Here is a 27,340-nt window from a genome sequence, read left to right as displayed (position 1 = left end):
CATCATAATATTTCTTCCTCTGCCTCTCTCTCTCTCTCTCATGAATAAATAAATAAAATCTTAAAAAAAAAAAAAAAAACTTTACTTGTGTGTTTGTGTGTGTGTTTCTTTGTAGACTTAGATGAGCTCATATGCAATATATGGCCTCTAAGGCTATGATGTAATTATATTCACCTACAACATATTTATTTCTGGAATACAGTTATTTGTATGAAAATACAGAAGGAAAAAAAAAGAAAATACAGAAGAAATAATTCCAAAACAGGTTCTTCCAGTGAGGAAAATTAGTAAAGAAGAAAACAATAATTAATAATTCTATATTACCTGACTATACACTCAAATGTATAACACACATATAAACATATGTGTAATTATATACACATTTATATATGTATGTATTTAATCACCTTTTGTTTGATATATTTCCAATGTTTTTGTTGTACACTGACATACACACACATAAATATATTAATCGTCTCCCACATTCCTATATATTTATTAAATTACAAGAAGTGGTATTGTTGGATCAAAGTCTTGTGATACACATTGTCTAATGGATTCCCAAAATAATTGTACTTCACCATTTTTTACACAATTACCAAAAGTATATATTATAGTATTTTTTATATTTTGGCTAATTTGAGAAGATTTAATGACATTTTAGTTTTTTCAGAGATCTTTTTAAATTAAAATTTGCACTGGAAATTTAAATATACTTGTTAGCACTCCCCAGTTTTCCCAACATTTAAATTGTTCATAGTTTTGCTCATTTTATTGTTGCTCATGTTTTATTATTGTTTTCCTATTGATTTTTAAAATTTCTTAGGGGCACTTATGTGGTCCAGTTGATTGAGTACCTAATTCTTGGTCTTGGCTCAGGTCATGATTTCAGAGTCCTAAGATTGAGCCTATGTCAAGCTCAGGACTGAGTGCAGAGTCTCCTTGAGTTTCTCTCTCCCTCTACTTCTGTCCCTCCCCCTGTGCTTTCTCTCTCTAAAATAAATAAATAAATCTTTAAAATTTCCTTACTGATGTATAACTTGCAACAATATTTGTCACATTTGTTTCAAACTTCTCTTTTGTTATTAAAGTTAGTTTTTATTGTTTCTTGATGTACAGAATATTTAACATTTTATGTAATCAAATTCATCAATATTTTCTATTTCTCCTTAGGTCATATTGCTAAAGACATTTCCATTTTCTTCTAATATTTTAATGGCTTTAATTTTCACCTAACAATCTTTTAACCAATTGGGAATTAATTTTATGGCAAGCCTGTGTACAGACCGAATCATATTCCCCAAATGTATAGCCTATCATCCTGACATATTTTAGTAAGTGCTCTATTTCTCTACATTTTTTTTTTAAGATTTTATTTATTTATTCATGAGAGACAGAGAGAGAGGCAGAGACACAGGCAGAGGGAGAAGCACACTCCCTGCAGGGAGCCCGATGTGGGACTCCATCCCAGGACCCCAGGATCCCGATCTGAGCTTAAGGCAGATGCTCAACCACTGAGACACCCAAGAACCCACTACACTTATTTTTTATACCACCTTTAACATATAATAAATGTTCTATTCCTTGTTTATGTGTTTATGTCATCTCTCTTTTGGGGATCTATTTATTGCCCTTATCATTGGAATTATGTATGCAATTATTAGAAATTGAAAACTACACATTCATAGTTAAAATATCACCCAGCTAATAGCCCCCAACAAAGACACTTAAATTCTCATTTAATAAAAATTTAAAAAAAATAATATTATTAATGGAATAGGATAGAAAATTCAGAAATAGATTCTCTCAGCTAAAATAACATTTTATCAATAGAAATTAATGGATTACTTAATAGATTGTATTGGAACATCTATGTGAAATCTGAGAAAGTGGAGATAGGGAAAAAGTTAGATTTCTATTTCATATGAGATGTCAAAGTATTTTCAAATCTAACTATTAAGATAGAAATAATAATAGAAAAATACTGATAATCTATATAACTCATTAAGTCAGCTAATATTTATGAATTTTAACAAATGGGGTGATTTTTGTGTGTGTATTCAGTCCTGAGTATGTATATAAATATTTATATATATATATAAACAGACATATGTACACTCGGCAATGTGGTCTCCTCTCTGCGCCTTTTCAACATCATATGAGAGTCTTGGTAAAGGCAATAAAAGAAGAAAAGAAAAGAAAACTTGGTTTACAGATATGATTTTCTATGTAGAAATGCTGAAGAACTGCCAATAAAGCCTAATTCCATTTACATTAGCAACAAAAAATGAAATACATAGGTATAAATTTAACACAACATGCACAAGATTTACATGAGGTAAATTCTACAACCCTAGGTTAAATAAATCAAGGGAAAATTAAATAAATGGAGAGAATACTCTATGTTCATACATAGGAAGATACAGTGTTGTGAAAATGTCAGTTCTTCCAAACTTGATCTGTAGTTTCAGTAAAACAGTGAAAAAGCCAGCAAGTTATTGTATGGACAATGACAAACTGATTCTAAAATAATGGTGTAAAGGCAAAAGACCTGGAATAGCAACCCAATATTGAAGGAGAACAACAAAGTTGGAGATTGACATTACCCAGCTTCAAGGGTTACTATGGAGCTCCAGTAATTCAGAGTGTAGTTTTGGTGAAAGAATAGATGAAGAGATTAATGGCATAAATAGAGATCCCAGAAATAGATCCACACAAATATAGTCTGATTTTTGACAAAAAGAGCAAAGGTAAGTCAATGGAGAAAGGATGGTTTTTTTATAGATGAAGCCAGAAATACTGAACATGCACATATTTTTAAAAAATTATTCTTCACACAGGCCTTATGCCTTTTACAAAAATTAACTCAGAATTTATCATAGACCTAAATGCAAGTCACAAACCTATAAACCTCCTGTAAGACAACATATGAGAAAATCTATATGATTTTAGGTTTGTTAATGCATTTTTAAATATCACACCAAAGCACTATTCATGAAAGAAGGAACTGATGAGTTGTATTGTAATTTTTTTTTGGTACTGTAGCTTTAAAATTACAAATTTAGGCTTTGTGAAAGACACTGACAGGAGAATGAGAAAACAAACACAGACTGGGAGAAAATATTTGCAAAAGACATGTTTGATAAAGAACTGTTACACAAAATACAGAAAAAGCCTCTTAAAACTCAATAAAAAGAAAATAAACAACTGCATCTTAAGGGTATGGGCTAAAGACTAACAGATGCCTAACCAAAGAAGATATACTAATGGCAACTAAGCATGTGAAAGAATGCTCTGCAAGACAATCATTAGGGAAATTCAAATTAAAATATCAATGAGATGCCCTACTAACCTATTGTAAGGACTAAAATCCCAAACACCTACAGCACCAAATCCTGGGAAGAATGTGGAGAAATAGTAATTTTTGTTCATTGATAGTGGGAGTACAAAATGGTACAGCCATTTTGGAAGACTAAAGTGAAAAACGTCAATCTGAAAAAGTTACACTGTATGTGATCCCAATTATATGATGTTCTGGAAAAACCAAAACTACTGAGGAAGTAAAAAGATCAGTACTTTCCAGGTATTGAGGGGGAGGGAGAGGGAAGGAGAGGGAGAAATGAGTAGGCAGGGCACCAAAGACTTTTAAGGTAGTGAAAATATTCTACATGATACCCAAATGATAGATACGTGTCGATAGACATTAGCCCAAACTCATAAAATGTATGACATCAAGAGTGAACTGTAAATAATGGACTTTGGGTTATAATGATGAGCCAATGTAGGTTCTTTGATTACAATAAATATGTTATTCTGGTGGAGGATGTTGATAATAGAGGAGGCTATGCATGTGTAGCAGAGGGTATATAATAAATCTCTAAACTTCCCCCATTTTGCTGTGAACCTAAAACTTTTAAAAAAATAATGTCTTAAGAAAAAAAAAAGATTCATTTATAGCACGTAAGAATACAGCATAAAGTCAAATATATACATACACACTGAATTGTGTGTGTTTAAATATTTACATTATAGAAGACATCAAAGATAATATCCTCACAGCATTCTATGATTAAAGAAGTTTAACCACTAGTGGATTTATATCCATAATAATGTGAGGAAACACACAAACATAAAGGACTTGTCCTTAAATCTTCGTTATAGCAAGTGATTAATCCTTGATCATGAAACCGGATCTTCGTGCGTAACAAAAAACTGGAAGAACTTTTTATGATTTTAGTAATGTAGCTCTTAGATAAGTATTTGGATAATATTGCTCAAAGCAAAATTGGTGTTTTCAGTATGATCTGAGCATTGCCACATGAGCACGCCAAGGGCAACAACTATATAATATCTGATGTAAACTGGGGGCAACCTGTGCAATCATAGATGGCCTTCTAAAATTTTCACTAAGTAGTGCCAAAAACTCCAAAAAAAGTTGAAAACTTAAGAGAAGCAGAACACAAGAGCCCTGTCTCCACCAGCTTTTGCTGTCCCTCTGTCACCATCAAGACCGCACATGATCTTTACTGCTCATCTGCATGTACCCACCGACCATCATCCCATATTTTCCTCAAGTTCTTCTTTTCAGCTTATCTTTTGAGTCAGACAAAAGACCAGTTGTGCAAAACATCCTATGATGGAAACCAAAATTATCACTTTAGGTAATAACAACTGCCCTGATGTAGAGCTCTAGTTGGTGAGACCCCTCCAGACCTCAACCACTGACTCCCACCTGTGCAGATGGACCATGCAGTGGCTGACAGTCACCTCAACCTGATTATGATGCTAAAATCTCCATCCAAGGAAAAGCACAAACCGCATTAACATAACATACAACGTATGCATGCATGACCTTATGCCTACCTCTATATCCGATGACAAAACCCCCCTGAGTATACATCCTAACCCTAAATAAAAGAAACCCATTCACCCTTGTTTGGGGAGTCATGGCTTTAGAAGTTACTCCTGTGATATCCTTAATTGCCACAAATAGTTTCCCTCCTGTGTCAACTCCAGCTGGTGTGGTCCCTACCTTTAACTCAGCAAGGAATGAACTCATGTTAGTTCAGTTACATCCCAGCTATAGATCTCCATGTGGCCCACACTTCACCAGCCCCAAACTAGTTGTTTAAAGGGTCGTGGGTCTTTTTAGGAGAATCTCACAAATTTCACATTAATCTCTCAGAATCTTGCTTTTAATTAAATTTGTCATGTTAATTTTTGCATTAGTTTTCCATTTACCTCTATACATCATTTTCTTAGAAACAAAAATCCCTCCTGATCCTGGACTTATGCCACTCTAGGGCTTTGTTTCCTGTCCTTGAACCTCTCAGTCTTCCGTGTTTAAAACACAGTTCCTCAAACTGAATGTGTTAATAACACTTACCTGTTTCTTTTGTTTTTTCTCTTTCATTTTCTTTTCTTTCTTTTTTCTTTTTTTCTTTTCTTTTCTTTTCTTTTCTTTTCTTTTTTTCTTTTCTTCTCTTTTCTTTTCTTTCTTTTCTTTTCTTTTCTTTTCTTTCTTTTCCTTTCTTTTCTTTCTTTTCTTTTCTTTTTTTCTTTCTTTTTTTTTAGGAGAGAGGAGCACAAGCAGAAAGGGAGAGTGGCAGAAGGAGGGGAAAAGAGAGAATCTCAAGCAGGCTCCATGCTAAGCGCAGAGTACCATGTAAGGCTCAATCTCAGGACCCTGAGATCATGACTGGAGCCAAAATCAAGAGTTGGATGCTTAACCAACTGAGTCACCCAGGTGCTCCAACATGTATCTGTTTCTTAATTCTCAGTTACTTCTAATCTGTCCTATCCAAGATTAGATAGTCCCCATATTTCTTACTTTCATTTGAAACTTCCCACTATAAAATCCACTCTTCTCAGACTAGATTTTTGTCTGGTCCATCTTTGTAATTACTTCCTTTGTTAAACTTACTACATTTTATCTGGTTCCTTGACTCCAACATGCAGTTCCTCCATGTGACGGTAAGCTAGAGTATTATAAATAATAATTGTATTTGCAAATATTTAATGTCTGTCTCACAGACTGGTGTTTTGTCCCTGGGGAAAGGTAATCCTAACACCTATCAGATGAGTATATTTACTTATACTGTAAACTGGGAGTGCACACACAAATGCCTAGAGATGTTTGGTACAGATAGTGTAAATGAGTGAAACTCTCCTGGGTGAAGGCAGCAGAGAATGGTAAGATTGAAAACCTCAAGACTGCTTAAGTCATTCAAAATCAAATCTAAAACAATCAAGTCCAAGTCAACATACAAACAAATGAACAGACAAACCAGGTACGAGCAACACTTCAACCTTGAGCAGGCAGCAAAATTTTTACAAACTCATTCACCTCCAGTCCAGATATACTTCTACCCCCAAGGCTGCATCTAGTCATTCTGTAATTTCTTATTTGTCTTCATCAAGATTGTTCACATGGTCCACTTTTAACATGTTTTTCTCTAGATAAAATTACTTCAAGTCCGGGGTGCCTGGAGGGCTCAGCCAGTTAAACGTCCCACTCTTGATTTCAGTTCAAGTCATGATCTCAGGGTCATGGGATTGAGCCTTGCATAGAGCCCCGCATCAATCTCCTGCACTCAGTGGAGAGTCTGCTTGAGATTCTCCCTCTCTCTCTCCCCACTGCCCTCCACACTCTCTCTGAAATAAATAAATGAGTTTAAAAAAAAATTTACCCTGAGGCAACAGAATGTAAGATCAACCTTAGTTCAAATCCCAGATTCCATTTAAGAGCCAAATCACCTGAAGCAAATGATTAACTTGTCTGAGCTTATCTCTTTTATAAAATCGACATTTTTATTTACATATCAAATGGTTGTGGGAAAATTAAAGGTAAACTACGTAAAAGATTCTAGAACAAAAAAGTAAGATTTTTCATGTTAATCCTCTCCTCACCTTCATACATTCCATATATCGTACATTTTTTATTTGGGCCATAAAACTCTCTTAAGAACAATCTTTCTTTTAACAATTGAACTTTAGGACCAGAACATCTATTGTAGGGAAATATTATGATCTATAGTAAAGATTCCCAATTACTATATTAGTGTTTTTATATGGAAACGTCTTCATGAATTCTTGTTAAAAGTCTAAAACATTACAAGAATATAGAAAAAGAGGTAAGCAGAAAGGCAGTGTATCTAAATTTGAAAACAAAAAAGAAAATTATAAAATATAATTGCTAGGTATTTGTGTTTTGTTTCCTCTGAGACTCATCTCTCAGTGGTGCTGATGTTTTGAAACAACACATCTCGATTAGGTTCAAGTTCTACATACCCTTTACCTTTATCAACTTGCAAAACCTATCAACAAAACAGAGCCTGCTGCAGGACTGCTGTTGTCTATAAAAATGCAAATGGCACAAAATCAAAATGGGCTGCTGAAAAACCAAAAATCAAATATCGTACAAATCACCCAGCTGCCTGGGCTTAGAAAGAGAGGATTTGAAAGCTCATATGTGGACTGATATTGCCAATTGACATACTCTGTTGTTTTAAGCAAACCCTTTAAAAATTCATTGCTTGAGCAGATCTAGCAAACCTGTTTTTCTGGCCAGATATGCTTTTCCTATTTCACTAGCTTATGAAAGTTCATAGGATGAGTTTTAAATTACTCTAAATAGCTATAGGGAATCCTATTTACATCATAAAAAATACACCAACTGAACCAGAGGGGGGTTTATGACAATCTGTAAGACTACACAAAGGCTTTTTCATTGTGTTGCAGGATACATAAGGAGCCATTTTTTGAACATATATATTAAAAATAAAAACATTTATATTCTTATTTAAATATATATGTTTGGCTCTCAAGTAGGCTGTCCATTCTTTAAAGGAGAAATTCTATTCAGTTCTTTGCTGACTACTGCTGTTTCTGTGTAATTATATAAAATCATCAGAAATAGTAAGTCTGTCTATATCTAAAATGGCACTGTTCTAAGTTATCACCATATATATCATAATTAGCTTTTACCTTATTTCCAAGAAAAAATATAAATATATGTAATTTCATTTGGTGCTTAGCAAATGAATACCAATTGCTACACTGTCAAATTGGTATCACAAGCTAAAATGGTTGACACTTGCTGAAAATTTCTTCCCATGCTTCATTAGTTAGACTAAGAAGTCAGGCAGGAACATTCTTATCATTAGAATCCCTACTAGATTTCAGATGTTATCTAATTATATAGCAGATTGTGATATAAAATAGGCCAGGCAGACTGCTGTATTAAGCGGAACTCTGGCTTCCAGATAATAACATGATTTTGGTTATCATTCTTTATACTTTAGAGTCTCAAAGCACTTGACAACCAATGGTTTTAATTTAGTAGTGAACATGCTATTGGAATGTTGAGTCTGGTAAAGAAATAAATGGCAGGTAAAAGAATAAAGCAACAGAAAGTACGTAAGGCTATGTACTTCTTTTGATTTGTTTATAGTGCTTTAAATATCACACTCTGAGAAGTAATGATCAGGTTTGGGGCTTTCCTTAAATGTGTTCTGTGCTTGCTTTGTTTTTAAAATATTGATTAGTTTTCCTAATGAGATTACAGCAAGTTGTTACTTCTAAATAAAAGCTTTGCTACAGGTTGCAAGTAGTGAACACTATAAACCATAAGTAATAAAATGCTTGCAATTTCTTCTTTGTTTTAAACTGAGAATATTTCTCTTTTGGAATATAAGGTATATATGAGGTGTTCTGGGGGAAATTAACAACCTTCATGCTCTAACTTACTTTATCCTTTTTCTATAAACCTTAAATTCTAACAACAACAAAACTATCCTAATCTGAAGAAATTGCCATGAATTTGAAAATAATCTCAAGACCATGGGGGAATTAATTAAGAAATGAACCCTACATTTATCTAGTGACAGTAGATAACATTAAAGTATAGAGAACTATGAATATGAATATTTAAGGATAACATGCTTTAGTTTCTATGAGATCCCAAACCAATTAAATAGCTGATTATATGTTTTCTTTTAAATTAACTAGTTGACTTAGTTTGTTCCTTTTTTTTAATAAAGGATTTTATTTATTCATGAAAGACACACAGAGAGGCAAACACATAGTCAGAGGGAAAAACAGTCTCCCTATGGGGAGCCTAATGCGGGACTCAATCCCAGGATCCCAGGATCAGAACCTGAGCCAAAGGCAGATGCTCAATCACTGAGCCACCCAGGTGCCCCAGTTTGTTCCTTTTAGAAAGGTACTGGTAGGTGTAGTATTGTAATAACGAATGGCTCAAAGTCTGGCTGCTACTGAGAACACAGTATATGTTCACACACATGTCAGATATCAGAATTTGGGTGGGGGGGTGATTTTATGGCTAGTGAAGAATTTATCTTGTCCTGAAGCTAAGAATGCCAATGATCATGAAGAGGAAAAAGCCACATTTAAAATGGGCCTTATATAAGGTAAGATATTGCTTACTCCTTATTCAAGAAATTTGCAAAAACTTGGGCTCCAAGTGTTGGAAGATAAATGTAAAATGTCCAAATATGTGTGACAGTTACACATATAGAAAGAGAAGACCATGTACCGTAAGGCATTCTCCTCCCATCTTTTGCCTGTCAGATTCACCCAGTCCTGATAGACTAGAATCAAGAGAATCTCCTGCTCCATTGTTGCTTTTCTCTAAGTATTTAAGCATGAAGCCCTCACACAACAACAAATACAACAACAACAACAAAAAAGTCGCTTAGGCTTGGGATGTCAAAAAAAATGAGAAGACAGGCCATTGACTCAAAGAGAATATTTCCAAAACACATATGAATAAAAAGCTGGTATCTAAAATACAAAAAGAACTTATAAAATTCAACAATAAGAAAACAGCAGAATTAAAAGATGGGCAAAATATTTCAACAGACACCTTACCAAAGAAAATATACAGATGGCAAATAAACATATCAAAAGATGCTCAACATCATCCATCATTAGGAAAATGAAAACTAAAACAAGATATCACTAGACACCTATTAGAATGTAATGTCCAAAACACTGACAAAACTAAATGGTGACAAGGATGTAGGGCATTAGAAACTCTCATTCATTGCTCATGGGAATGTAAAATGTTACAGGCACATTAGAAGACATTTTGGCAGTATTTTTAGAAAAATAAACATACTCTTTTCCTACAATCAAATAATCATATTCCTAGGAATTTACCCAAATGATTTGAAAATATGCCCACAGAACAAACAAACCAGCCTGGAGACAAATATTTATAGCAAGCTTATTCAAAATTGTCAAACCTTGGAAGCAACCAAGATGTGCTTCAATAGGTGAATGAATAAACTGTGGTACATCCAAACAATGGGATATTTTTCAGTGACAAAAGAAATGAGCAATCAAGCCACTGAAAAAGGAATCTTAAATGTTTATTGTTAAGTGAAAACAGCTGATTCTAAAAGGCCAATTATATGGTATTCTAGAAGGTGAAACTATGGAGACAGTACAATGATCAGTATTGCCAGGGGTTGACAGTGGGAGGATGCAAGAATAGGTAAAGAGATACTTTAAGAACAGTTAAACTCTGCTGTATGGTAATTTAACAGTAAGCTAATGCCATTGTACATTTCTCAACCCATAGAATAGTAACCCACAGTAAATCACGGACTTCAGTTAATAATAATGTGTCAGTGTTGGTTCACTAACTGTACCAAATGCAAGATGTTACCTCACTCATGCAAAATGTTAATTAGAAAAGGAAATTGGGGAGGGGGGAGTGGGGTATATGGGAACTTTTTGGACATTTCATTCAATATTTGTGTAACCTTAAACTTTTTAAAAAGTCTATTATTTAAAAAAATAAAAATTTAAAAAGAGTTTCTTTGTGGATTAACTGCAGAAGAGGTGACCAGAACCAGTTCAGTAATTATGTTCTCCCTCCTCTGGGAATCATGTGTCTCCAGGGCCTACCATATAACATTGTTTATGTGAATAACACTCTCTAGACTTATGAAGTGCTTAAGCTGCACAAAGGTATTCAGCAGCTACACTCATCTCGTTAAGTATAAGCCAGACACAATTCAGGTCTTAGTATTTGGTGCTTTCTGGACATAAATACCAGGGTCTGACATCCTTAGGTCAACATGGGTCAAATATGTAAACACTGGAGGGATAACCATTATAAAAGAAAGATGACCTATGCTAAATGAAGCAGATTTTTAAATCAGAAGGATTAAAAATAAGCCTGTTATACAGTTCTAAATAAATAAGGAAGGATATAAGCAATAAGAGGCAGAGATAAGATCTCATTTAAAAGTAGATTTCTAATATACTAAAAATTTAATAGGTGAAGAAAAGAACATGGTAGTTGGGATTTTTATATATCTTGATTATTATAGCCGAAACAAAAATGAATGTTTTTTTTTTTTAAGATTTTATTTATTTATTCATGATAGAGAGAAAGAGAGGGAGAGAGAGGCAGAGACACAGGCAGAGGGAGAAGCAGGCTCCACGCTGGAAGCCTGGCATGGGACTGGATCCCAGGGCCCCAGGATCCGCCGGGGGCCAAAAGCAGGCGCTAAACTGCTGAGCCACGCAGGGATCCCCAAAATGAATGATTTATAAGTTTAATCTGAGGAATGTACTGGCTATGTCTACAATAGTGCTCGTTCCCATGATGAATACAGACACACAATCAACATGGCTGCCACCCTAAAATGTGAATAAGGAATTTTGTGTATTTTTCAAGTTCTGTTGCTATTTTTGTGAAGTTATACAAGTTATTTAAATGTTATAGGTTTGGTGGTCTTCATCTAAAAAAATATATATATGACTGCATTGCTTTGAAGATCTTTTAATGGTCAAGATGGTATAATATTGCATTACATTATAAGACCTCATTTTTTAATGCTACAATAGTACTTCATTTTTCAGTATATATAGTACTATAACGTAATACTATAGTAAAACACTATATTAGTATAAGTACTATGTAAATAATGAAATAAGCAACAATGCCTAAAGAAATTAGAAATAGACTAGTAGGAGAAAATTTATAGAATTCATAAGAAAGTAAATTTTGCCTACCATTCTTATGGTTCAAGCATGCTCCTTACAAAAATAATGAATAATAAGTGCTATTAATGGTTCATAAAATAAATGGTTCATATAGTACCTTGTAGATTCAAAATCTATTTTTTAAAATAAAGAGTAGTCTTGGATTCATAGCCTTAGATATGGATTAATCTAGAAAGCTGTGCTTTCCAAAAGAAAACCAAAAAATCCAAAAACATGAGGAACTTTTTCCATTAATATTAAATAATTGTATAGGCACAATAATAATATGACAAGGAGAGAATTTTTAGATCCTCCTAAAGACATTATACTCTCTCCTACTGCTTAGCTGACAGATTCTGTTATCAAAAGTAAAATAGATTCCTTTAACATTTAATTAATTTCCTCATCTTTTTATTTTTAAACAAGATCACAACAACATTGTACCCTGTAGCCTTGAATATTTCATAATTTTTCCAACTAGTATTCTAAATTATGAACTATCAACAAATTCAAATGGATTATATGTTTGACCTTTCCAGTGAATTTTATTATTGTCCTCTGCTTTTCCATTGCTATGCCCTGCTAGTTCCTACTGTACAGAATTGGTTACATTAAATTGTACCTTCAATGCAATATAATGCCTGGTGGGGGTTCTATGCTAATTTATAAGCTTCTTAGTCAGTAGCTCTAGTGAGAATATCCAGCATTCACACCGACTAAATAATATAGGCTAGAAATAATATCTTAACAGAGTCACATTTTCCAGAAATTTTGCAGAAAGGGTCTCATGATCTGAATGCCAGGTAATTTTCAGTTTATTCCTCAAAAAAGAAAGGTAAATCTGACTTTAATCATACCTGGAACTTGCATTGAACATAGGGGGAATTACTGGAACCTAGCAATGGGGAAGTGGTACTAATTAATCAAGTATCCTTGCAAAAATTCATTTGGTTCAATTTGAGGTACAGTTAGTTTTATGGCTCAGGATCATCCTAACTAATTCTCAGTAGTCTAGTTTAGGGCCATAAATGCAGGATAAATCTGTAGCTTACTATTCACACAGTTTAAAGTGCAATTGTAATGTAAGTTGTATTCTTATCAAGATAAAAGCATCACACAGTGCAATCTCAGGTCTCTACCTAATCCAACCAACAATAAAATCATGGTTGGGAGGGATCCCTGAGTGGCTCAGCCGTTTGGCACCTGCCTTCCGCCCAGGGTGTGATCCTGGAGTCCTGAGATCAAGTTCCAGATCGGGTTCCCTGCACGGAACCTGCTTCTCCCTCTGCCTGTGTCTCTGCTACTCTCTCTCTGTATCTCTCATGAATAAATAAATAAAATCTTTAAAAAAAGAAATCATGGAGGGTAACTTATGTCATTTGTGCAAAAGACCAAAAATTTTGCCCTGTCTCTTGAGTGTCGCACAATGTCCCTTCTCTTGGGTTCCAACTCTCTTCTGTATTACTTAGGCTAGAAACCAATTTTCAATGAACAAATTTTTCCCTTCCAGTAAATATCTAAGAGACTATTTTAATACACAATGATATTCTAAACAACCAAAGTCTAAGTCCTACATAATATATTGTTACAGAACAAGAAATGAATGGAATGCTTTCATGGACATATAAGTGAACTTCTGAACCAGTACTGAAGTGCATATCTTTGGATTATTTTTTCTCATCACTTCAATTACTTACCAATTATAGAGTCATTCAATGGCAACAATATTGTATTCTAAACATATTAATATAAGTGTAGATCATCATTTTTATTAAAGATTATTTTATAAAAATCTTGGAGATTAGAGGGTAAATTAAGAATTATACAATTCTGATAAATGAAATTGAGATATGATTAATCAATGTATTTCTAAACATGGGTAAAACAAACTGTTAGGGGCTCCTGGGTGGCTCAGTCAGTTAAGCATCTGCTGTCAGCTCAGGTAAGAGAAAAACAACCAAGTATAATTAATTTTTATTTAGTAAAATTTTCAGCAGAATGCACATTATTCAGCCATATTTTCCTCCCAGATTTCCATTTCAGAGTTACTATTTCAAAAATTTTTAATTTTTCTGAACCATCTATATTCTTAATAGTTGAAGAATATTTATAAAACTTATCATTAGTTTACATTATAAAGATACTTCCTGAGGTATTAGTAAAGTCCTCATGCAGATATCCTTTGAGGACTGTTTTGTATGCTTCCATGTATTTTAAAAGTTGTATAACTTCTTTTATAACTATTTTTAAAGATGTTTTAACACACTGATGGGTAAAGGCATTATACCTACCAATTTTAGGTATGGGATATTTTAGTTTGGAGAAATTAAAATTATTGTTATTATCCATAGAATTTAATTTTTAGTATATGTTATTATCTAATCATTATAAAGAGATGGTATTAATAACCAAGATAGTTTCAGATTTTCACAAACATTTTAATTTGTAAGAGAGTAAACCTATATGTTTGCATGTTTGTAAATTTGGCTGAGTTCAAGGTTGATGATATAAAAGACAATATAGTTGGAACAAAAACCTTTAGTTAAATAATTCTCTGCTTGGGACATGCTCAGAGAGTGTCATACAATGATAGAGAGCCATACACAATGATATTCTAAACAACCAAAGTCTAAGTCGTACATAATATGACTCAGCTATTTAGTGCCAGGGTGGCTCAGCTGTTTAGTGCCACCTTCAGCCCGTGGTGTGATCCTGGAGACATGAGATCGAGTCCCACATCAGGCTCCCTGCATGGAGCCTGCTTCTCCCTCTGCCTCTGCCTTTCTCTCTCTCTCTCTCTCTCTCTCTCTCTCTCTGCGTGTGTGTGTCTCATGAATAAACAAATAAAATCTTTAAAAAAATAATAATTCTCTGCCTGTTAACAGCAGGATGATCTCAGTCATGTCTATGTGGAGAAAAACACATGCACACCCAAAGAGGATAAGCAGCTACACTATGGAGAATTTTAGAAGTTCTTCGTATTTCCAGATAAATGTAATTGCCGTGATCTAACATCCAGTACATTAAACAGTGAGAAATTCAACGTGAGAATGGATATTTTGAGAATACATCCAAAGGAGATGTGAGACTTATTCTATAGAAAATTAAGTGGCACTAAAATTTTAAAAACCATCATTTAACATCCTTAATTTTTAAATTTTTATTTATTTATTTATTTCCTAATTTTTAAAATAAAAGTCTGCAAGAAACTCTACATAATGAAATGAATGGACAAGAGCTTGGAGATAAAAGATGACTTATAAGGCTACTGAATAGTTTTAAGAAAGAGAGCTAATGAGATGAATCTGCAGAAGAGGATATGTATGAAAGATAGGAGGTAGGAGGTAGGAGGTATGTAGGTCTTTCACTGGATTGCCCAGGACCAGATTATTAAGCAAAGAATAGTCTCTAAATTCATTAAGAAAATGCTCTTGGATAAGACTATTAAGGAAATAGAGAAAGCAGGATCAGAAGGAGAAAATCAAGAAGGCTATAATATCTGGCTTGATTTAATGTAAGAACTATGTAAAAGGAAGTATGTAGGCTATGAAGTTATAAACACAGAATTAGAAATAAAAACAGAATAAAATTACTTAACAGATGGATTTAAAACTGCAAGACATTATGTATAATACTCAGTGTCTTTTTAAAATTATATGTATTGTTCTATTCTTAAAAAGAAAATTGGAAATATATTTACCAAACTATTCCCAGTGGCTATCTCTCAGGAATAAGATTATGGAAGACTTTATTTCAAACATACTTAAGTAATTATTTATAATGATCATACAGTTACTTTTTGTTTAAAATTAATATTATAATGGACTAATGCTGCAAAAACATTTCACAGTCTCTGGTGCATTTTTAAGTCAAAACAAAGAAGAATAAGGACTTCTAGGGAAGATGGAAGAATAGGAGGACCCTAAGCTAACCTTATTCCATGGATACAATGAAATAACACCCATATCAGTGCAAATAACCCAGAAAATGACCTGAAGACTGGCAAATAGACTCTCCATGGTTAATGTAGAGAAGAGGCTACATCAAAGAGGGTAGGAACAGCAGAGATGCAGTCTGGAGCTAAAAAGACCCACTGGATTGTCCACAGGAGGATGCAATGATATGAGTTTGGGGAGAGGGAAGAAACAGACCCTTACCCCAGTCATCCAAGGCACAGGGAAACTGCATGGGGAAGACAAATCCCCAAAACACTTGACTTTGAAAGCCAGAGGGGCATAATTTTGTGAGTTCTTGCAATCAGTAGGGCTTAAAACCAAGATCTTTAAAAATCAGAAGGTTCTCTCCTGGAGAACCAATAGAGTGATAGGAAACAGAGTCCTTAAGGAAACAACAAAACAAACAGACTCATGGAGATATAGCATACAAGCAGCAGTTTGAAGAATGCCTTGAGGGATCCCTGGGTGGCACAGCAGTTTGGCGCCTGCCTTTGGCCCAGGGCATGATCCTGGAGACCCGGGATCGAATCCCACATCGGGCTCCCGGTGCATGGAGCCTGCTTCTCCCTCTGCTTATGTCTCTGCCTCTCTCTGTTTCTCTCTCTGTGACTATCATAAATAAATAAAAATTTTAAAAAAAGAAGTTAACCTGAAAAGAAAAGAAAAGAAAAGAAAAGAAAAGAAAAGAAAAGAAAAGAAAAGAAAAACGCCTTGACTATACAGAGGGATATTTGTTTACTAATCTCAGAGGGTATCCTGGGGAGGCAGGGATCATTGAGAGACTTTCCAAGACAAAAGAACTATCTGATTCCATTTTCCCTCTACACCCTCCAACCTGGATACAGGGACACAGTGGGAACCAGCTCAGCACCACAACTCACTACTTTAATTGCTAATAGCATGCTTTGCCCCTAAGTTCTCCTACAGAAAAGTCCCCTCCAGCCAAACTTCTATTTCATGTCACCTCCCACAGGAGACCCATGCAAAACTTTTCTAACATCATGTGCCCTTCCCCCTTCTTCTCCTATGGAACTGCCCTCTCCAATATGCCCTTGGTCACAGCCTATCTAAAGTGGTGCACAAGCCTGGCCATGTGCAAGCAGCCCTCACAGGGATGAGCACCACTCCAAAGTGACTCCTACCTTGGGGAGAGGGAAAGATAAGCACACACACCACACATCAGTTCCACTGCAGCCCCAGCACTGGGCTGGGGTAAAACATCTGGCTTGATTGCAGGCTGTACTCATCAATGAAGCTCTTTGGGGGACAAGACAGGAAAGGTGCCCTGTAGTTTGGTGAGACAGCAGCTCAGAAATACACCTGGTCTGACACAACTCAAGCCCAAGGTGACCCAGACCAGCCCACTAACAACATAGGGACCAAACTCTGCCCACAACAGGCAAAAGAGCCATTGCAGATGACTGTACTAAAGGCAAAAGCAGCTCAGCCACAACAGTAGAATACACACAACACACATAGGAGATCCCTTGAAGCACCAGGTTCTGGTGACCATGGAACATTGTACTGCAGGGCACTATAGGGTCTCTTTTCCATAAGGTCATTACTTTCAAGAGCAGGACAGAGAGTTAGACAAAATGACAAGACAGAGAAATATGTCCCAAATGAAAAAGCAGCACAAAATCACAGCAAAAGACCTAGGCAAAAGAAAGATAAATAATATGCCTGATGAAGAATTTAAAGTAACGATCATAAAGGCATTTGAGGACAGAGTAATGGAAAGTAATCAAGCTGAGCAGATGAGATAAAAATTGTATGCAAAATGAGAATAGACTTAGGGAACTCAGTGACATCACTAAATGTAATAATGTTTGCATTATAGGGATCACAGAAGGAGAAGAGAGAGAAGAGGACAGAAAATTTATTTGAAGAAATAATTGTTGAAATTTCCTGAATCTGGAGAAGAAAACAGATGTCCAGATCCAAGAGGCACAGAGACAGTCCCCAACAAAATCAAGCCAAGGAGGTCCACACCAACACATATGGTAAATTAAAGTGGCAAAAAAATAGTGATAAAGAGAATTTCAAAAGCAGCAAAAGAAAAGCATTAAATACAAGGGAAACCCAATAAAGGTATCAGTTGATTTTTCAGCAGAAATGTTGCAGAAAAGAGTGGCATATATTCAAAGTCCTGAAAGGAAAAAAAAAAAGCATAAAACCAAACCAAAACAAAAAAACCTGTAGTCAAGAATACTCTCTCCAGCAAGGCTATCATTCAGAATAGGAGGAACAAGGAGTTCACAGAGAAGCAAAAGTTAGAGGAATTCATCAATACTAAACCAGCCCTACAAGAAACATTAAAGGAAACTCTTTGAGTAGAAATGAAAGACAACAAGTAGGAGAAAGAAAAGTAGGAAATATAAAAGCAGTAAAATTAAATATACCTATAATAATAGGTCAAGGGATTCACAAAATAAGAGGAAGTGAAGTATGACACCATAGTCCTAAAATGGGCAGAGGAGTAAACAATGGTTTCAGATGAGAACGGGTGCATTCAGAGTGGTATGGCCGTAGACGAACAGTTTCAATCTTAAGTGACCATCAGCTTATTATAGATTGCAATTTTCATAAGAAGTTATATGCAAACCTAACGGTAACCACAAATCAAAAACCAGTAATAAATATGCAAAAACAAAAAGAAAGGAATCCAAGTATATCACTAAAGAAAGCTAGAAAACTATGAGTTTAAGAAATGAACAGAGAAAAACTATAAAAACAATCATAAAACAAGAAACAATAAGTTCATACCTAATAATGCTTGCTGTGAACGTAAATGAACCAAACATTCCAATTAAAGTCAATGGTGATGGAATGGATAAACAAAACAAGACCCATCTGTATCCTGCCTACAAAAGACTCAGTTCAGACCTAAATACAGATGCAGATTGAAAGCGAAGCAATAGAGAAGTATTTATCATGCAAATTATTGTGAAAAAAAACTGGGGTGGCAATACTTATGTCAGACAAATAGACTTTAAAACAAAGACAGTAACAAGAGACAAAGAAGAACACCATATATTTACAAAGAGAACAATCTAACAAGAATATATAACAATTGTAAATATTTATTCACCCATTGTGGGAGTACCCAAATACATAAAACAGCTAATAACAAACATAAAGGAAACAATTGATAGTAATACCATAATGGTAGAGGACTTCAGCAGTCCACTTGTATCAATGGATATATCATCCAGACAGAAAACCAGCAAGGAAACAGTGGTACTGGATGACACTTTGGACTAGATGTATCTAACAGATGTATTCAGAAGATTCTATTCCAAAACAGCAGAATACACATTCTTTTCATATGCACACAGGACATTTTCCAGAATAGATCACATATTAAGCCACAAAATAAGTCTCAACAAATTCAAAAAGATCAAAGCCATCTAATACATCTATTCCAACCACAATCCTATGAAACTAGAAATCAAAATCAACCACAATATAAAATCCAGAAGAACATAAATACAAGGGGGTTAAATAATATGCCACTAAACAATGAATGGGTCAACCAAGAAATCAAAGAGAAAAAAAAAATACATAGAGATGAATGAAAATAAAACACAATGGTCCCAAATCTCTGGGATGCAGCAAAAGCTGTCCTAAGAGGGAAGTTTATAACAATAAGGCAAGAAGTAAGAAAAATCTCATATAAGTGACCTAACTTTACACCAAAAGGAGCTAGAAAAAGAAGAACAAACAAAACTTAAAATTAGTAGAAGAAAAGAAATAAATATTAGAGTTGAAATAAATGAAATAGAAACTAGAAAACAATGGAACCAATCAATGAAAACCAATCAATGAACAAGGAGTTCTGGTTCCTTGAAAATATCAATTAAATTGATTTTCACCCATAGTTGTAAAAAAAAAAAAAAAGACAGGACTCAATTACTCAAATATACAAAACAGAAATGAAAGAGGAGAAATAATGACAAACACCACAGAAATACAAAGGATTATAAAGAATATTATGAAAAATTAAATGCAGCAAACTGGCAACCTAGAAGAAATGGATAAATTCCTAGAAACATATAATCTACCAAAACTGAAGTAGGAAGAAATAGAAAATTTGAACAGATTGATTATCAGCAATGAATTTGAATCAGTAATCAAAAAGTTCTCAACAAACAAAAGTCCAGGACCAGATGGCTTCACAAGTGAGTTCTACCAAACATTTAAAGAAGGATTAACACCTATTCTTCTCAAACTGTTAAAAAACATAGAAGGGGAAAGAAAGCTTCCAAATTTATTCTATGAGGTGTCAGCATTAGCCTGATACCAAAACCAGATAAAAACATTACCAAAAAGAGAACTATAAGCCAATATCTCTGATGAACATAGATGCAAAAATTCCCAACAAAATATGAGCAAACCAAATCCAACGATATATTAAAATCTTCATTCACCACCATCAAGTAGGACTTATTCAAGGGATGCAGAAGTGGTTCAATATTTTCAAATCAATTAATGTCATACATCACATTGAAAAGAGAAGGGATAAAAAACCATATGATCATTTAAATAAATGTATGAAAAGCATTTGACAAAGTACAATAGCCATTCATGATAAAATCCTCAACAAATAGTTTTAGAAGGGACATACTTAATCATAATGCAGGCCATAAATGAAAAATCCACAGCTAACACTCTATTCAATGGTGAAAAACTAACAGCTTTTCCTCTAAAATCAGGAACAAAACAAGGATGTCCATTGTCACCACTTTTATTCATGATAGTACTGGAAGTCCTAGCCATAGCAATCAGATAAGAAAAAGAAAGAAAAGGCATCCAGATTGGTAAGGAAATAAAACTTTCACTACCTGCAGATCATATGACACTATTTATAGAAAACCCAAAAGATTCCACCAAAAAACTACTAGAACTGATAAGTGAATTCAGTAAGGCCACAGAATATAAAATCAATATACTTAAATACTTTGCATTTCTTTACACTACTCATGAAGCAGCAGAAAGAAAAATTAAGAAAACAATCCCATTTACCACTGCACCAAAAATATTAGCATACCTAGAAATAAACATAAGCATGGAACTGAAAGACTTGTACTCTGAAAACCATAAAACACTGATGAAAGAAATTGAAGACAATACAAATAAATGGAAAGATATTCCATGCTCATGGGTTGGAAGAAGAAACATTGTTAAAATGTCCATTTTACCCAAAGCAATCTACAGACTTAATGTAAGCTATATGAAAATTTCAGTAACATTTTCCACAGAACTAGAACAAATAATACTAAAACTTGTATGCAATCACAAAAGACCTCAAATAGTTAAAGCAATCTTGAAAAATAAGAATAAAACTGTAGGTATCATAATCTCAGATTTCAGGATATATTACAAAGCTATAGCAATCAAAGGAGTATAACACTGGCACAAAAAACAGACATATAGGTAATGGAACAGAATAGAGAGCCAGAAACCCATGCTTATATGATTAATTAATCTACAACAAAGGAGGCAGGAATATACAGCAGGGAAAAGACAGTCTCTTTAACAGACATTATCTATGGAAAATGAGATCTTGCCATTTGCAATAACATGGATGGAACTAGAGGGTATAATGCTAAATGAAGAAAGTTCAACAGAGAAAGATAAACACCATAAGATTTCACTCATATATGGAATTAAAAACAAAACAAAACATATAAAATAGGAAAACAACCAAAAGAGAGACTCTTAACTACAGAGAACAAATGGATGGCTACCATTTTTGGGTGAAGGAGAGTGAAATATAAGTGAGTGAAATACGGGAGAGTTGGGTGAGGGAGGGGTGAAAATATAAGGGAATTAAGACTTATCTTGATGAGCACCAATTAATAAATGGAACTGCTGAATCACTATATGAAACTAATGCAACACTGTATTTTAACCCTGCGGGGAATTAACATTTTTAACAAGACCAGAAAAAAAGAAAAAAAAAGAATGAAAGAAAGAAACACAGACACACACTGAAGAATAAAATACACTCCTCATTGAAATTTGGGAAATCTCAAACATTCATGAAGTTAGGAGAAAGAAATTAATGAAGTTAAATAAATTTTAACAGGCCTAGTGCATGATATATAAAGCTCTGAAATTCATTTTGTAAAACTATCATGAAACTGAAGCCAAATTTGATGTTTTCTTGTTTTCACAGTAAAAAATAAATCAGGGGCTATCTGAAATTCTGTCATCACCATGTCACAACTATAAAATTTAATAAAAACTTACTCTCTTGAAAATTTTTTCTTTTAAACATTTATGCAAAGGAATTAGTCTTTTGATTTCCTTTCACCAATATTTTAAAGGTATTTTCTAAGGATGAATCCATGAGAAAAGAAGTGAACATATATTTACTTCTCAAATAACAGTCTAAGTTGTAAAATCAAAACAGAAAACTGAGTGAATACAATATTTTTAAGTTTGCATTTCTTATGCCACAGTTGATTTGTAAAATAAATGTGCTTTTTTATTAATCAAATCTATTGATTAATTATCTATTCAGAATTATCTATTCTGAATGGAAATGGTCCTTATGTCTCAGAATGTTGGAATGCTTCTCACAGAATGACAAGTTTTGGAAGGAGAAGATAGAAGTGACTCCAAGGTAGAGTTGCTAGATTTATACTAAATAAAAATACAGGATGCCCAGTTAAGTTTGATTTTCAAGTAAGTGATGAACAATTCTTAGCATAGGTATTTCCTAAATTTGTATGCACTTTTCTTATTGATGTCCTAGCCCCACTCCAGATCTATAAAATCAGAATGTCTGGGTTAGGGGCTATGGCATCTCTTTTGTTACAAAGTTCATCAGTGATTCTAATGTGCAGCTAAGGTTGAGAAACACAGTGCACAGTGATCATTTATTAATCAAACCTCCTATGTGATACATATGACAGTTACACCGCCACACTGCACAACAAATGCAGAGATAGTTAAACAGCCTTTGTACATCCTGTTAGCCACAATATCATTGGAGAGTAAGCTATTGGTGCCACTATCCATTTCATTTCCTTATGTTCAAGGTTATCAGAAAATGTGTGTAAAAATGAAAATAATGCCTATCATAAAACTGTTTAATGTATGAACAATTTAATTTCCTATATAATAGGTACCAAGACTCATCTCTTAAAATATACAAGAGTGTTGAGGGTACTAAATATGATAGAGTAATTAGGAAATTGATTGTATCAGGAAACCTAATCATCTGCTTTCTTGGTATTCCAGTTAGCTTTTCTGCGTTACTGTTTCTTCATTGGTAAAATTGATAGTTTGATTTGGTGACTGTCTAGTTTAAAATATCTATGATCTAGTGCTTAAAATGGTCCTTGGAAAAACTAAGATTCGCACACATAAGTTATTAGATGATCAATGTCTTGTGACTATTGTCATCAGAGACATACATTCTAATAAGAGCATTGTAGAAATAAAATAGATGATTATAGGTATTTATGCTCCATACTTGTAATTAGGGAGAATTTTTATACACAATTAAATGTAGACTACAAATTTGCATAGTACAATTTAGAGCAACACTGAACCTTTCAAGATACTGAAACTCAGTTTTGGAGAAAGTAAATGTGTCTTGCTTTCAGCTTACTTGCACGAATAATCAATGACCAATTTTAGGGTCATCAAGTAGGAACAACAAACTTCCATGAATTTTAATTAAGATTTAGCTTGCGCAATGGACACAGAGACATCTCTTTAATACTATCTAACTGCTAGTGACTGATACTATTTCTGTAACAGACTAAAGTGAGGCTTTTTATTCTAATAATAATTAATAGGCTATTAGGTTCTATTTTTTCCTTCTAATCTCCCCTGGGATAAGCAAATTCCACATTAATTTTTCTTATATTTTTAACTTCACTATAAAATACAGTGATGATTGATTATTTTCCTTTATTAGAATTTTTGGGGTCTGGTTTTGGCGTTTCGCTCAATGCTGCGGCCGGGAGACCGGGAGCTGACCCAGAGACACTTGAATTAACTTTGGCAGAAGAGAAATGGAGGAGCCATAGAACATTAAGGATGAGTTCAGGAAGACCCGAGACCATGGAGAACTTGCCTGCTCTCTACACTATTTTCCAAGGAGAGGTTGCTATGGTTACAGACTATGGAGCCTTCATCAAAATCCCTGGCTGTCGGAAGCAAGGTCTGGTCCACCGAACTCACATGTCATCCTGTCGTGTGGATAAGCCCTCTGAGATAGTGGATGTTGGAGACAAAGTGTGGGTGAAGCTTATTGGCTGGGAGATGAAAAATGATAGGATAAAAGTATCCCTACCATGAAAGTTGTCAACCAAGGAACTGGGAAAGACCTTGACCCCAACAACATTATCATTGAGCAAGAAGAGAGGCGGCGACAGTCCTTCCAGGATTACCCTGGGCAGAAGATCACCCCCGAAGCTGTCCTGAACACCACCTGCAAGAAGCGTGGCTGTAAAAGGCCACTTTGCAAAGGATTGTTTTATGCAACCAGGAGGGACCAAGTATTCTCTGATACCGGATGAGGAAGAGGAGAAGGAAGAGGCAAAGTCAGCAGAGCTCAAGAAGCCTGACCCCACAAGAAATTCTTCTAGAAAAAGAAAGAAGGAAAAGAAGAAAAAAACCCATAGAGACAGGAAGTCATCTGACTCTGACAGCTCAGACTCTGAGAGTGACACAGGCAAGAGGGCAAGGCACACATCAAAAGACAGCAAGGCAGCAAAGAAGAAGAAAGCATCTGCCTGAATGAGTTGTTGTTAACTCATCGTTCCTGGTCCCTTTGCAAGTGACCCCTGCAGCTCACCCATTCATTCACTCAACTTCCTTCATTCAGCAGATGGGCCTATTACCCTCTCCAGCTGCCACCGCCAGAGCCAGATTCACGGGACTCCTGCACGGGGGTCCAGGCTGCAGCCACAGGTACTGCTGTGGAGGCGAGTCTGGCTGTAGTTGGGAGAACAGTGATGCCCCCCCCCCCCCCCCCCCCCGCGTCGGGTCGGCCCTGGGCTGATTGGTGAGTGATGCCTGCGGCGTCCCACACAGGGGCCGAGGGAGGCCAGCAGGTGGAGGGAGAACATGGTAAGAAGTGGTGCTCACTTTCTCCATTCCCCCAGCGTGATTCTACCAGGCTACAAGGGACAGCCCAAAAACCATTGTTTGCAGCGACTGAGCTTGTGAGACACTCGGCCAGACCCCTGAACCACATAGCTCAAGCCAAGATCATTGCTTTACTTTGTATTTGCTACTGTGTGAGTCAATTGGTTCCACTTCAGGTCTCTGCTTAAATTCCTGGCATAAATGGAAGTGTGTTGGGTTTTAAATAATAAAATAAAAAATAAAATAATAAAATAAAATAAAATAAAATAAAATAAAATAAAATAAAATAAAATAAAATAAAATAAATAAATAAATAAAATTTTTGGTAACTGCCTCATAGTTTACAGATATGTTTTATCAAATACATCTGTATATTTTAATCTGAAGATGAAATAAATGTGTCATTAAACACTACCTATAAAATAAAAGTTGTAAAAGGATGAGAATTAGCCTGTTTTCAATTATATGTTATTTTGCTCACCCTTAAGTAATAAAAGAAACTTGTATGTTTATTGTCAGCCCCTAATAGTTTTAGTATTTATGATTCAAGTACATTATTCTATTTATCTCTTCATGAAGCCCTAAAGGAAAATCAACTTAAAAAACGTCAGGTAAAACTATCTTCCTGTCTTCCGATGTGCCCATTGTATATGTAAAATTATTATATACATTGTGCTGATACATAAACACAAATTGCAAAATGTATCCTATGTAGATGAAAATCAGAATTCAGCGTCCTTTCAATGACTTAAAAACATATGTGTGTGGTCAATGTCTACAGCACAAAAAAACAATTACTGTAATTTTCTAGCTAGCCAAGATATTTGTCTTTCATTAGAGTCATCAAAAACTGTCAGGTGGAAGGGGAGGTGGGTAGGGGGTGGGGGTGACTGGGTAACGGGCACTGAGGGGGGCACTTGATGGGACGAGCACTGGGTGTTATTCTATATGTTGGCAAATTGAACACCAATAAAAAATAAATTTATATTAAAAAAAAAACTGTCAGCAAATTTAAAAATCTTTAATAATCCAAATTCTTAAATATCCCAAAAGTAGGTTTGAACTTTCTGCACCTCCACTCTGCTTTTGGAAGCCACATTTGGCCAATATTTACCAAACTGACAACTGTGTGAAAGGCAGATTATTAAAAAAAAAAAAAAAGGCAGATTATTTGGAGAAACAAATTATTTTTTATAACACAAATTTAAACAAAATATAATTTGGAAGTCTCTGCACGATGAAAAGATAATGTGTACATTATCTTACAAAGTTCAGTTCAATATCAAAAATATTTTGATATTTACCATAAACTTTATGTTTTTTGGGTCACTTTTATATTTGTAGTTAATATTGATTATATGAATATTAAAACTTCTTTCAATATTCTAATATTATTTGTGATATCTTCTTAATCAAATTTGTGAGTTTTGCCTGTATTTTATTGCATTAATCTTTCTGTTCTTTCTATACAACCAATTCTTATTACCTTTCTTCCAATCTCTTTGAGGTTACTATTTTTCTTCTAATTATTGGGTTAAATACTTGGTCTGCTGGATACTTTGTATTTTCTAATATGTGCTTTAAAAAATATAAATTCCATTTCTATAATTCTGTTTTACCTGTATCCAGATATCTAAATATGTCATAATATTCATTTTTATTTTTATTTGTCCAACTGTGAGATGGCTTTTTAACTTCCTTTGGTTTTTTTTTGTTGTTGTTATAGACAAAATTATTAGACATGTTTGCATTCTGACTACTTATCTTATTTCTTTTACTACAACATAAGCTCCCTGATAGGGGACTTTTTGTCTGCCTTGTTCATTATTTTATTCTCTCAATCAGAAGAGAGCCTGGAACATAAAAAATCTTGGTAGTTACTTATTTCATTCCAGAGGTTTCAGCTGTCTTGACTAGCTTTTATATTATTAATTTCTTCACTTGGATTCCTTTAATCAATGATGGTGTAAATTGAACCATCATATACTTTTTGCAGAGGCTGGAATTTTCATTTTATCACAGTTTTTCCCTCCACCTATATTCTTTGGGTTGGATAAGAAGTTCCTTTATTATAGTATTGTTCAGTTTGTGAGTTTAAGGTGGTTCCAGGTTTCCTTTCACAGATTGTGCAGCACCTAGGGAATCGTTTGCATCAGGGTCGTTTTTTCTGTCTTTATGACTTGATAAGACCCATATTGTCTTGTGCCTGTGGATTTAGTAAAATCTTAGACTGAATTTTCTAGAGAACATAC

At 34.5% G+C, this 27,340-nt stretch overlaps 1 protein-coding gene and 1 pseudogene across 1 annotated transcript in view; one reads left to right on the top strand and one right to left on the bottom strand.

Moving 5' to 3' along the window:
* The window catches only part of EYS (eyes shut homolog), a 1,534,343-nt gene that overhangs the window by 877,196 nt on the left and 629,807 nt on the right, over positions 1-27,340 (bottom strand). The gene's annotated exons all lie outside the window — the stretch shown is intronic.
* On the top strand, positions 23,951-24,737 carry LOC121471712 (annotated as a pseudogene).

Source organism: Vulpes lagopus, chromosome 1 (genome assembly GCF_018345385.1).
Source record: "Vulpes lagopus strain Blue_001 chromosome 1, ASM1834538v1, whole genome shotgun sequence".
NCBI classification, from domain to species: Eukaryota; Metazoa; Chordata; class Mammalia; order Carnivora; family Canidae; genus Vulpes; species Vulpes lagopus.
This window is presented reverse-complemented; position numbering and strand designations above follow the sequence as displayed.